General features: G+C 28.6%; 1 protein-coding gene across 4 annotated transcripts in view; it reads left to right on the top strand.

Moving 5' to 3' along the window:
* LOC110615220 overlaps positions 1–10,053 on the top strand; it is a 32,282-nt gene extending 22,229 nt beyond the window's left edge. For 2 of the 4 annotated variants that reach the window (XR_006350760.1, XR_006350781.1), the window contains one exon: positions 7,582–7,832. The gene's annotated coding sequence lies outside the window, so the exon portion shown is untranslated. Of the gene's footprint in view, positions 1–7,581; positions 7,833–8,202 lie in introns of those variants that run through there. The other 2 variants (XR_006350763.1, XR_006350759.1) reach the window with 2 other exon arrangements.
* Positions 10,054–11,601: the final 1,548 nt, after the last annotated feature.

Consider the following 11,601-nt stretch of genomic DNA (forward strand, 5'->3'; position numbering starts at 1 on the left):
ACTGAATCCGTTTCTTCCAAAATACTACAATAATATTCCCGAGGTTTTGAAAGATCTCTTGGTGTGAAATATCAATTGTCAGGATAATATTTTCGAATTACTTCCCATGTGTTTATATCATTAAAACCATTTTCAACTTCAATTTCAAACTCCGAAATATTCTTTAAAAGCCATTTATGAAAACCAGTATTATATCCATAGAAAGATTGAATTTTTGGCAAATCCACAGTCTTTAACGGATTTGATGAGTCTTTACTGTCTACCGTTTGAGACAGACTAGCCGTACCATGAGCGGGTACGATCGCTTTAGATTTAGAATTCATACCTGAGTCTCTTGAAGAAGATGTCATATTTTGTATTGCTTTAATCACCTCTAGTGATTGGCTTAGTTTTTCAATCCATTTCTTTAGATCTGTTTGACTCTGGTCTTTTAACTGGGGTTTTAGAGTTTGATTTAAATCTTCTGAATGCTCTGAAAGAGCTTTAGGAGTAGACCATGAACTGGATTTTATTTCTTTCTATTTATTCTTCTTTCGCCCCATTGTTTTGTAAAAATTCTCTTGTTAGAAAATCAGGTATATTGTTATTATTCCCTCTAATATACTCAATATCAAAATAAAAAATATTTAAAAGTGCTTGCTATCTAGCAAAAATTTGTTTATAGGCTAGATTTTTAACATCTTTTTGTAAAATATTTTTTGATGATTTACAATCAATCATAATTAAAAATTTTTAATTTAACAAATCAGATTGAAATTTATTTATGCATATTACTATACTCAAAATCTCCTTTTTAATAGTTGAATAATTTATTTGGGCCAAATTTGTATGTTTATTAGTCCACGGACTTGCATTTTTCTTTAATCTGTCATGAAGTGGTTTTATCATTTTGTTTAGGTTTGGATAAAAATCAATGATATAATTTCGACATCCAAGAAACCTTTGTAATTGAGTTTTATTTATTATCTCATCGGGGAATTTATCTTCAAATATCATTGTTCTTTCAATTGGTTGAATTATTCGTTGTTCAATATAATGACCTAGGAATCTGATTTTAGTTTGAAATAGATCCATTTTAGTTTTACTTTAACGCTAAACCATTCTTTTTTATAATCATACAGAATGTTTTTAGATGTTTAAAATGTTTTTCAATAGTTTGCTGAATATTAAAATATCATCAATATAAACAATACAAAATTTTAAATATGGATTAAAAATATCATTCATAATTCTTTGAAATTCTGATGGTGCGTTTTTTAAACTAAAAGGCATCACGTTCCATTCCTATTGTCCAAACGGAACAGTAAATGCAGTCTTATAACGATCTTTGGGATATATTTGAATTTGCCAGTAACCTAATTTCATATCAAATTTACTAAAAATATTAGTATTAAATAATTTATTTAAAAGGTCTTTTTTATTTGGAATTGGATACCTAATCCATTTTAGTGTTTTATTTAGTGGTTTCATTTGAATTGGTCTTGCTTTAGTTGATATCATACTTTCATCAAAATTTTCTTCATATGATAAGTCTACTGTATGTTGTTTTCTATTCCAAAAAGCATTTGGATGTTCTGAACATAATTTCTTTTCCATATAATTTCTTAGATTTTCTATTTTAGCCTTTACAAAGTTTTGTTCCAATTGATTTTTTATTCTATTTAAATGTACATTATTCTTTAAATCTTTTAAGTCTTCTGTCTTGGATTTTATTATTGAATTTATTTCCATTGTCCTAATGGAACGTGCTTTTATTTAATTTAATTTTTTTCTTTTTGGTTTCTCTGTAAATACTAATATGATTGTTTTGTTTTTTATTTTAAATTTTATGCAATCATCTTTTACTGATTAAGGTGTTATAAGGTTTATAAAAGGTGTTCCTAGTATTACCATGTGATTTATTTGTTGAGATAATAAGAATACCGTTTTTATTTCTAGATCATAATTTATTATTATAGCTTTTGTCTTTCCTAAAATATTTAAATTAGTTTTATTTGCTGCTGTTAGTTTTTCTTTAGTTTCTTTCCAAAATGTTTTAGGTATCAAGTTTGATTTTATACAATTTAAATCTGCTCCTGTATCAAATAACGCTATAGTATCTATTATAAATTCTTCTAATAATTTAATTGTTTTTCTAGAAGTTATTTCTTGTAATAGTATTATAAAATTATCATCTACTTCTTCATTATTTAATTGACTTATTTCATTCTGTTGTTCCTCCTCCTCTTTGTCGGATGAAGAAGACGATTAATAAATTAGTTGTTCTTCCAATAAATTTATCCTTTTTGCATCTTTTTTAAGTTGATATTTTAATTCTTTTACTTTATTTTTTATTATTCTTATATCTTTATGCAAATCTTATATATATATTTTTTCTTTTGATTGTTTGTTTTTATTTAGTATTTTAGTTAAATCATAAGTTTGTTTATTTATTTTAAGGATATTTTGGTCAACTTCTTCTACTTCATCATAGCTTTTAATTAATTTTTTAAGGAATTTTTCTTTAGCACTACTATCTTCAATATTATTTATTAATTCTATTAATGAACTTTGGTCTTTAGTTAAAACACTTATTGGTTTTTCTAACAAACTAGTCTGTAATTCATCTATTTGATTTTCACTTTCCGTTATATCTGATCCTGAAGTTTCTGAGTCTACATAATTCTTGAATTTTATTTATCACTTCTTCCTATAAATTTAATTCATTTAGTTTTTTTATTAAACTTACAGAATTTAGATGTATGTCCTTTCTTTCCACAATTATAACATGTTAAATCTTTAAATGATTTCTTATTTTGGGTTTTACTTGTTTGTGCATTCTTTTTATATTTTCTATAGGGTTTATAATTTTTCTTTTTATAATATTCTTCTTTATTTGGTTTTTTTATATGCCTTTTTTGTAATATTGGTTCTTCTTATAATGTCTATAATATTTTCTTGGTTGTGATTTTGAACATTGACCATTACAACTGTTATTTTGACCTATTTCATAATCAAACTGTTTACAAAAAGATCCTAGTTCTTGTTTAGTTTTATGCATTTCATATTTTAAAGTTCTTTGTAATTTTAGATCATGACAAATTTGTAAACCTTCCTTTTGAATTATACTTATTAGCTGTCCATATGTCATTTTACTATAAGGTATTGGGTTTTCAAATTGTTGTTTTATATTATTTCTTACCTTTTCTCCAAGAAAATAAGGAAGTCCTGCTAAGAATTTTTCTTTCCACAATCTTGATTTGAATCTTCTCTTAACATTAACCTAGTAAAAAATGTAGTTTTATAATACTGAAAGTCACTTAATTTTTACATTTTAAATTACTTAATAATTCAGCATTTTTATCTTTTAAATGGAACGGATCCTCTATAAAATGTAAGAAAATTGTTAAAATTAGTGTTGATACTGCATCTTGTATAGTTTCTCCGCTCTCATTATATATCGGTTCTCCTTGACTATTTATTTGAATTGAATTTAATATGTCTAATTGTTCCTGATCTGTTAAGTGGTAATCCTATCATCCTTTTAGTTGTCCTGTAAATTCTAGCAATTGCTCTGTCAGAAGCAAACGACTGAGTTTTATATGCATTAGCTGTCATTGTCATTTGTTGTAATAAACTTAAAATATTATATTCAGATAATCCATCTATATTCTATTCATATACTGTTGAAGCATTATATTTAAATTGAGAAGTAATATTTGGTTTATCTAAAATTCCTAAATCTGGTGCTTTACTAACTATTTCTCTATGTACTATAAGATTTATTTCAAATTATTTTATATATTCTGATTCTGGTTGACTTTGTTCAGTTTTAGTTTCCGATTCTTCTTCTTCTATTACATTTATATTTCTTGACTGAGGTGTTTCTGGTGCTACATTTTTAGTGGATTCTGAAGATTCTATTTTACTTAGCTGGTCTTTTAATATTCAGTCAAACTATTGAAGAACATTTTAAACATCTAAAAACATTCTGTATGATTATAAAAAAGAATGGTTTAGCGTTAAAGTAAAACTAAAATGGATTTATTTCAAACTAAAACCAGATTCCTAGGTCATTATATTGAACAAGGAATAATTCAACCAATTGAAAGAACAATGATATTTGAAGATAAATTCCCCGATGAGATAACAAATAAAACTCAATTACAAAGGTTCCTTGGATGTTGAAATTATATCATTGATTTTTATCCAAACCTAAACAAAATGATAAAACCACTTTATGACAGATTAAAGAAAAATGCAAGTCCGTGGACTAATAAACATACAGACATCGTAAAACATATCAAATCGTTAGTAAAAAAAATTCTATGTTTATATATTCTTAACCCAACAGCATTTAAAGTTGTAGAAACAGATGCTTCGGATATAGGATATGGAGGAATTTTAAAATAAAGAATAAATAATAAAAAAAGTATAATTCAATTCACTTCAGGACACTGAAATTCAGCCCAAATAAATTATTCAACTATTAAAAATGAGATTTTGAGTATAGTAATATGCATAAATAAATTTCAATCTGATTTGTTAAATAAAAAATTTTTAATTAGGATTGATTGTAAATCAGCAAAAGATGTTTTCCAAAAAGATGTTAAAAATCTTGCTTCTAAACAAATTTTTGCTAGATGGCAAGCACTTTTAAATATTTTTGATTTTGATATTGAGTATATTAGAGGGAATAATAACAATATAGCAGATTTTCTAACTAGAGAATTTTTACAGAACAATGGGGCGAAAGAAAAATAAATAGAAAGAAATAAAGTCCAGTTCATGGTCTACTCCTAAAGCTCTCTCAGAGCATTCGGAAGATTTAAATCAAACCCTAAAACCTCAGTTAAAAGACCAGAGTCAAATAGATTTAAAGAAATGGATTGAAAAACTAAGCCAATCACCAGAGGTGATTAAAGCAATATAAAATATGGCGTCTTCTTCAAGAGACTCAGGTATGAATTCTAAATCTAAAGTGATCGTATCCGCTCATGGTACGGCTAGTCTGTCTCAAACGGTGGACAGTAAAGACTCATCAAATCCGTTGAAGGCTATGGGTTTGCCAAAAATCCAATCTTTTTATGGATATAATACTGGTTTTCATAAATGGCTTTTAAAGAATATTTCGGAGTTTGAAATTGAAGTTGAAAATGGTTTTAATGATATAAACCCATGGGAAGTAATTTGAAAATATTATCCTGAGAATTGGTATTTCACACCAAGAGATTTTTCAAAACCTCAGGAATATTATTGTAGTATTTTGGAAGAAACGGATTTAGTAAAAATAAAACATACTTTTGATAAAAACCATAAAAATATAATAGCATATTCTTCTATACAAATAAAAAGGTTATCCATTCAAAAGATTGGCCGACCTCGAATTTATACACTGCCTTGACATTTAAAAATTTAAAAAAATATTATACTTTCATAATTATTTTGATTATATAGATGCATGGAAAAATATTTTTAGTATTCAAAATCCTACCACTACTCACTCGTGGTTAATATATTTTGATCAACATAGTATTAAAACAACCACCAGATTTTCCAACTGGTTTTTAAAATGGTGGCAATATAGAGGTATTATGATGAAATTCTATCACCAGAAGTGAAGTATTTCAGGTATATCAGTATTTTAAAACTAATTATAAATCAGCTCAAAGTGAGACATATATTCCTTCTTTAATGTATTTTTGTATGCAATTTTTTATCCCTTGGGTGTATCAATGGTTCTTTGATTTTCAGTATATGACATGATCCAATATTCCAATCATAGTAAGAAAGCAAAAAATAAAATGGTGGGGATCATTTAAAAATACCACTACAGAAATTGTTGTAAAAAATTGGATTATCAAAAGAGCTCAGTTTTCCACTGTCTCTTATGCTAGTAAATTAATTCTGCAAGAACAACCTTCATTTGGAGCACAGAAAGCTCAGTGCCAGGTACTACTTGCAGCAGCTAAAACTCCTGAAGAATATAGGATGATCTGCCAACAAATGTTTAATCATCTTGGCTCAGGAGAATCAGTAAAGAACGAAGAACTAAAGCAAGAAGAAATTAAATCCTCCAGTAAAGATTCATCAAGAAAAGCACTCAGCAGAAGGAAAAATAAAAAACAATCCAGTTTGGAATCGAAGTCGACAGTGCGTCACCCAGTACGTCATCCTCTAGTAAAAATCCGACTTCTTCATATTGTGACAGCAATGAAGATGATTGCTATGGAATACTTCCAGTTATCAAAATAAAAAGCAAGACAGACAAGATAAAAAGAAAAGAAAAAAGGAAAAGAAAAGAAAAAGAGAGAAAAGGAAAAAAAAAAGTTAAAGTAAAAAGGAAAGAAAAAGGACACCCCTTCGTCCTCATCTTCAGACTCAGAATAAAAACAGACACGGTAAAAATTGGTGGCAGACAGACTACTATTCAAGGCACTGTTAAAGTCAGAAACAGTAAAGATTCAGTGGCAGACAAACTATTCATGAGCAGTAAAAGTTTCGTATTCATCTGATCACATGGAAACAGTAAAGATTTGAAAATTTTCTTTAAATAGGGAGCCTATCTCCTTGTGAAGGCACACACTTGTATTCCATTCTAACTCTTCTTCTCATTCTCTTATACTTTCTTTCTCATATTTCCTCTAAAAGTCTTCAAAAGTTCTGTAAATTTTCTCAAGTTTAGCAATAAAGTAAGTCATTTATATGTTTACATTGTAAGTCCGTGTTGACGGCACTTTTCTCTTCTCCCCCTCAATCAGATTTAATTCTGGGAATCCCAGATTATGGTTGCAGGAACCCTAAACCAATTAATAAATTCTGTTAATTATTGTTTTTACTAGCTATGAATTTGGGAGCCAAATTTGGCTATGACCTTGGAAGCCACTAAATTTTTATTTTAAGTATTTTAAGTCTTGCTGTACTGTGTTTATAAACGATCCTATATATATATATTTTCCTTCATCTAATTCCTGTTGACTTGCTATTGCTCCTTATTTTGTTTGATATATAGGACGTTTAATCTGGTGTCGTGATAACATTGATATGAAGGGCCTAGACATATGATCCTGTTAAACATGTTATTCTTTGTTTGACAAATATTTCTGTCATTTTTTTTTCCTGGTACTGCTAGGTAAGGATACTTAATCTTCTCATTTTGCGTTGCTTGAGCGATAGCGAGAAAAAAAAAATCTAAATTGAATTGTTTGTGAATCTATAATACTAGATTGTAGAAGCAGCCAGAATACAGCAGCGATCAGACTTTAACTGAACAAGCATTGTCCCCAGATAAACTTTTTTCTTGCTACTGATGCATATGATATGTGGATAGGGAAATTCATGTTTTATGGAAATTTTGTGATGCATTCCAAATCAAATCGATCGACTGTCATCCAACGGTGTTCAATTTTTTCTAGATCCTTGACATTCAACTTTATTGCCTTGTGCAATAATCTCATGTCTGCTATCCTATGCAATCACCATCGTTGCTGAACTCTGCAATATATTTGTCTGAACAATTTTCTACAGTTCAGTTTCATGTTTGTTATCTGTGACTCTGCTTTTGACTCTATTAACTAATATATTCTGACAAATCATCTGCAGGAATATGTACTGCTTCAGCCACCAATCCGGTAAACTAGAGCATTTTATGAAGGTAAGTGAAATTGGTAGGGGTTAAGATGGTTCAACAGGCCTTCAGGTTTCTTTCTCCATTTATTTGCCGCCAGAATAACTAGCCTACAATTTTGAGAAATAAACCTAACATGCATGTGAATAGAATGATTCTTTTTTAAAATTTGGATAATATTTGAATTGAATTGCTTGAATAAAACTTGGGCCATTCCCTAATTAATTAGATCAACGGATAAAGATTAAATTTGTGAATGTGGTTGAAAACTTGTCAATTAGGAATGATGCTCATATAGGTATTTTAATGTATTTATCTAAAATCATGAAAACCTAATCCAAATCAATGAATCAAAGAAGATGTCTAAGTATTAGCAGAGTCAAATCTCATTATTTCAAATCCTTCTTTCCAAACATAAGGTTAGTGATGGAAGCTGAACCACATTTCCCACTCCTTGCTCCCAACTGTACGGGACAGGCTTTATGGGGATAGATGTGATACAATTAAAGATCATTTCACATTATATTTAACACTCAATAAATAGTCATTGGCTATATGTGAAATTTTTTAAATAGTCATCTCTCATTTTTTCATAGGGTCATTGAGCGTAGTTGTCAAAACTCCATATCCAGAGTCTGTATTGGTGTGGGCACATGGAGTAAGCATTCGGTCGGATCGGAATCAAACCGAATAAATTGAAAATCAAAATTTCAGTATTTATAAAAATCGAACCGAATCGATGTTGGTCAAAAACCGAATCGAACTGAACCGATTTGATTCGGTTCGGTTTGATCAGTTTTGATTTTTAATAAATTTTTTATTTTTTACATTTTATTTTTAGTACTTTAAAATTTAATTAAAATATTTTAATCTTAATATGATTTAATTTCTCTATATTATTTAAAAAAACATATTATTATCACTAATTGGTTCGGTTTGATTTTTTTGATTTTTTCTGATCAAAATCGAACCGAACCGAAATAACTGAAATTTCTGAAATTAAAAATCGAATCGAATTGAATAAAAAATCGAACTAAATTTTCAAATTAATTCGGTTCGGTCGGTTTTTTCTGTTTGAACCAAATACTGCTCGACCCATATAGGCTAAAAATACTGATATTAGCCTTAGATTTTTCTATATAGGTGAGTATACATCTTGTTTGATGTGGCTTGGAGAAATTTTCAAACCAACTCAAATTATTTAATGAAGAAATGAACTAGTACCTAGCTGAAATTTAACCATTTGCGTAGAAAATTTAAAATAATAATAATTTAATTAGGTAAAAGAATTGCATTTATTTCAAACGCTTAAAATAATTAAACTTATATTTAGATGGTGACTGCAAAGTAAAAAGAGGCTAAACTAAATAAATCTATGCAACATATATTTTAGTAGAATTGTATAAAGTAAAGTAGTTTAATAAATTGATAAATAGAATATCATAAATTTAAAATTGATAATCAGCATAAATAAAATTAAACATTTAAAGCGTATATTATGGATTTAATTATATTTAATTATATGTAAAAATGGTCTATAACAATTTGTGGTTTTTAAGGGTGTTTTTTAATATAACTTAACTGTTTTGAAAAGGTCAGAAATTTGCAAAGCTTTCAATTAGTTTAACAATTTGAATCGATGGTAAAGGCGCTTGAGAAACTGTTTGGCATTGACGTTGGAGGTGCTATCAAGAAAAATGCTTCCATTGAAAATGATAATGTACTTGCTTGTATCATTTAACTACATTAGAAATGTCAAATTCATTTTCTTGCAGGTAACCAATGAAGGTCATTTCTCCTGCATCTCTCTTTCGCCCTCTCTCTATGCAGCTTGAGTTGTGTTATTTCTTTCAATCAACCTACCCTTTTACTTTTTTGAGCAGTCCTTTCTTCTGGGATTTATAGACAAAGGTTAATTATTTGCTGAGAGTTGATTGGGTCATTTGGTTAATTATTTTGAGATGCCGTTTAGTCCTAAGACTGAAATGCTGCAGTTGGTGAACAACTGGCCTCTTCTGCTTTCAAGCAATGGCTGTGGCTGCCTTCCCTGCGTGGGAGAGTTGAACAGACTATAACATTCACTAACCATTACCCACCAAAGTTTTCAATAGCAGTTGCCTCTTAACTCTCTTTCATCCTTGTGCTTTCCCATTAAGCAATAGCTTGTGCTAATTCAGTTCTTATTCTGCCACAAGCTCTTTTTTTTTTTTTTTTTTTAAATTAAATATTTGTTCAATTAATTGGTCGTTGATTAAATGATTGTGCTCCTTTTTGAGGAAGAAATTATCAGCACTCAGCCTTCAGTAGTGGTTTGGGTTATACATTTGATGTGGAGCTATTGAGGGATCAGGCATGTGAAGGTGCTCCATTAAGCATGGCAGGCTTTCACACATATTTAATCAATTATTGAAAAGTAAAAGCTCAATGAGCACTTGCTTTTTTTAACTTAAATCTTTTTTATCTTTATTTTTATTAAAATTTAATATTATTGTTCATCTTCATTCATATGAAGGACCTTAAACCCCAGATTTTACATTATTCTCTGTCTAAATAAAATTGATTGTTGCAATCCTCCATTGATGATGGGTATGACCAAAAGAAGAGAGATCATCAACAACCAAGTGGTGTTCCCACTAAGCTTATTGAAAGTCAAACCCAATAAACTAGATAAAAGTTTCATACAGGATCAGGAATAAGAAGTCCACAACACATCACCCATTGAGCAATAGACCACATGATGATTTTTGGATTAGCTGAAATCAAGAAAAAAGAAAAGTCTAACACAGAAATGAGTTTGTTCAACACTTTTTAACCTTATCTGAACTAATACCAACCCCTGCATTGAAATTTTGGACATCTTTAAGCTCAAATCAAGAAATTATCTCTTTAGATTTGACCATGAAAAGCATTACACTTTTTATGGTCAAAATGGAAGCCCTGCCCCATGGAGGATCCTATGCTTGCTTATTGTTCCAATACCATTTGTCTCTTCTCTCTTGTTAATTCCTTTTCTTTTTCTTTTAATTGAATGACCCACAATTCTCCACCTGATGATTAAAAAATTAAGCATTTATTTATTTACGAATAAAAAATAATTTACATTTAAAAATATTTTTATAAAAGATATTTTTTGTGAAAAGTATTTTTCAATATAATAATTTATTTTATATTATATAGTTTTAATTTTTTTAAAAAGTATTAATAAATTTATATAGTGTTATTAATAAATTTTTTAAAATAGGTGTGAGTATGAACCCAATATTTCCTATATATATATATATATATATTATTTAGAAGAAAAAAAATCCACTAAATCTATAATGATGTAAGCATGTTTCACATAGTCAACCTTTTGAGGTAAGGGGAAGCTACACCAATTATCTCAAAGGTCATATCCTAACTAATCTTTAATAAACTATAAATAATAAGCATTAGTAATTAATGCTGCTAAATTTTCGCTTCCCATGACGTGCCGTGCCGTCACAGGCACTATTGCTTCCCTCACACTTAATTTAATTAATTAATTAATTAATACTTGCCTAAGTTAATTATTCTTTGCATGATCAAACATGTAATTCTGTGAATCATATAGAGAATCATCACAAAGCATATGGATTCATAAATAATCTGCACATGCAAATTAGATCCCAAAACATATAGTATATATATATATATATGCTAAACAAAGAATTTATTTTCATTTTAATATTTTTTTAAAATTAATTAATAACAGCAAAGATAAAACTTCAACTATGTCTAGACCACAAACTCAGTGGTAGAGAAATTCCAAGAAGAGATGTACATGAATTCAGATTTTCTCATTCTCTAAATTCACAAGTATAGAATCATACAACTAAACTCTTGTATTGAAGAATAAATGGATGATTACCCATTAACAGGAATAATACAAAAAGCTGTATAAAAAATAAAAATACCAAAAAAGAAAAAAAAAAAAAAAAAGAAAGAAAGAAAAGAAACCTCAATGGTGCAAAGGG

Source organism: Manihot esculenta, chromosome 5 (genome assembly GCF_001659605.2).
Source record: "Manihot esculenta cultivar AM560-2 chromosome 5, M.esculenta_v8, whole genome shotgun sequence".
Taxonomy (NCBI): domain Eukaryota; kingdom Viridiplantae; phylum Streptophyta; class Magnoliopsida; order Malpighiales; family Euphorbiaceae; genus Manihot; species Manihot esculenta.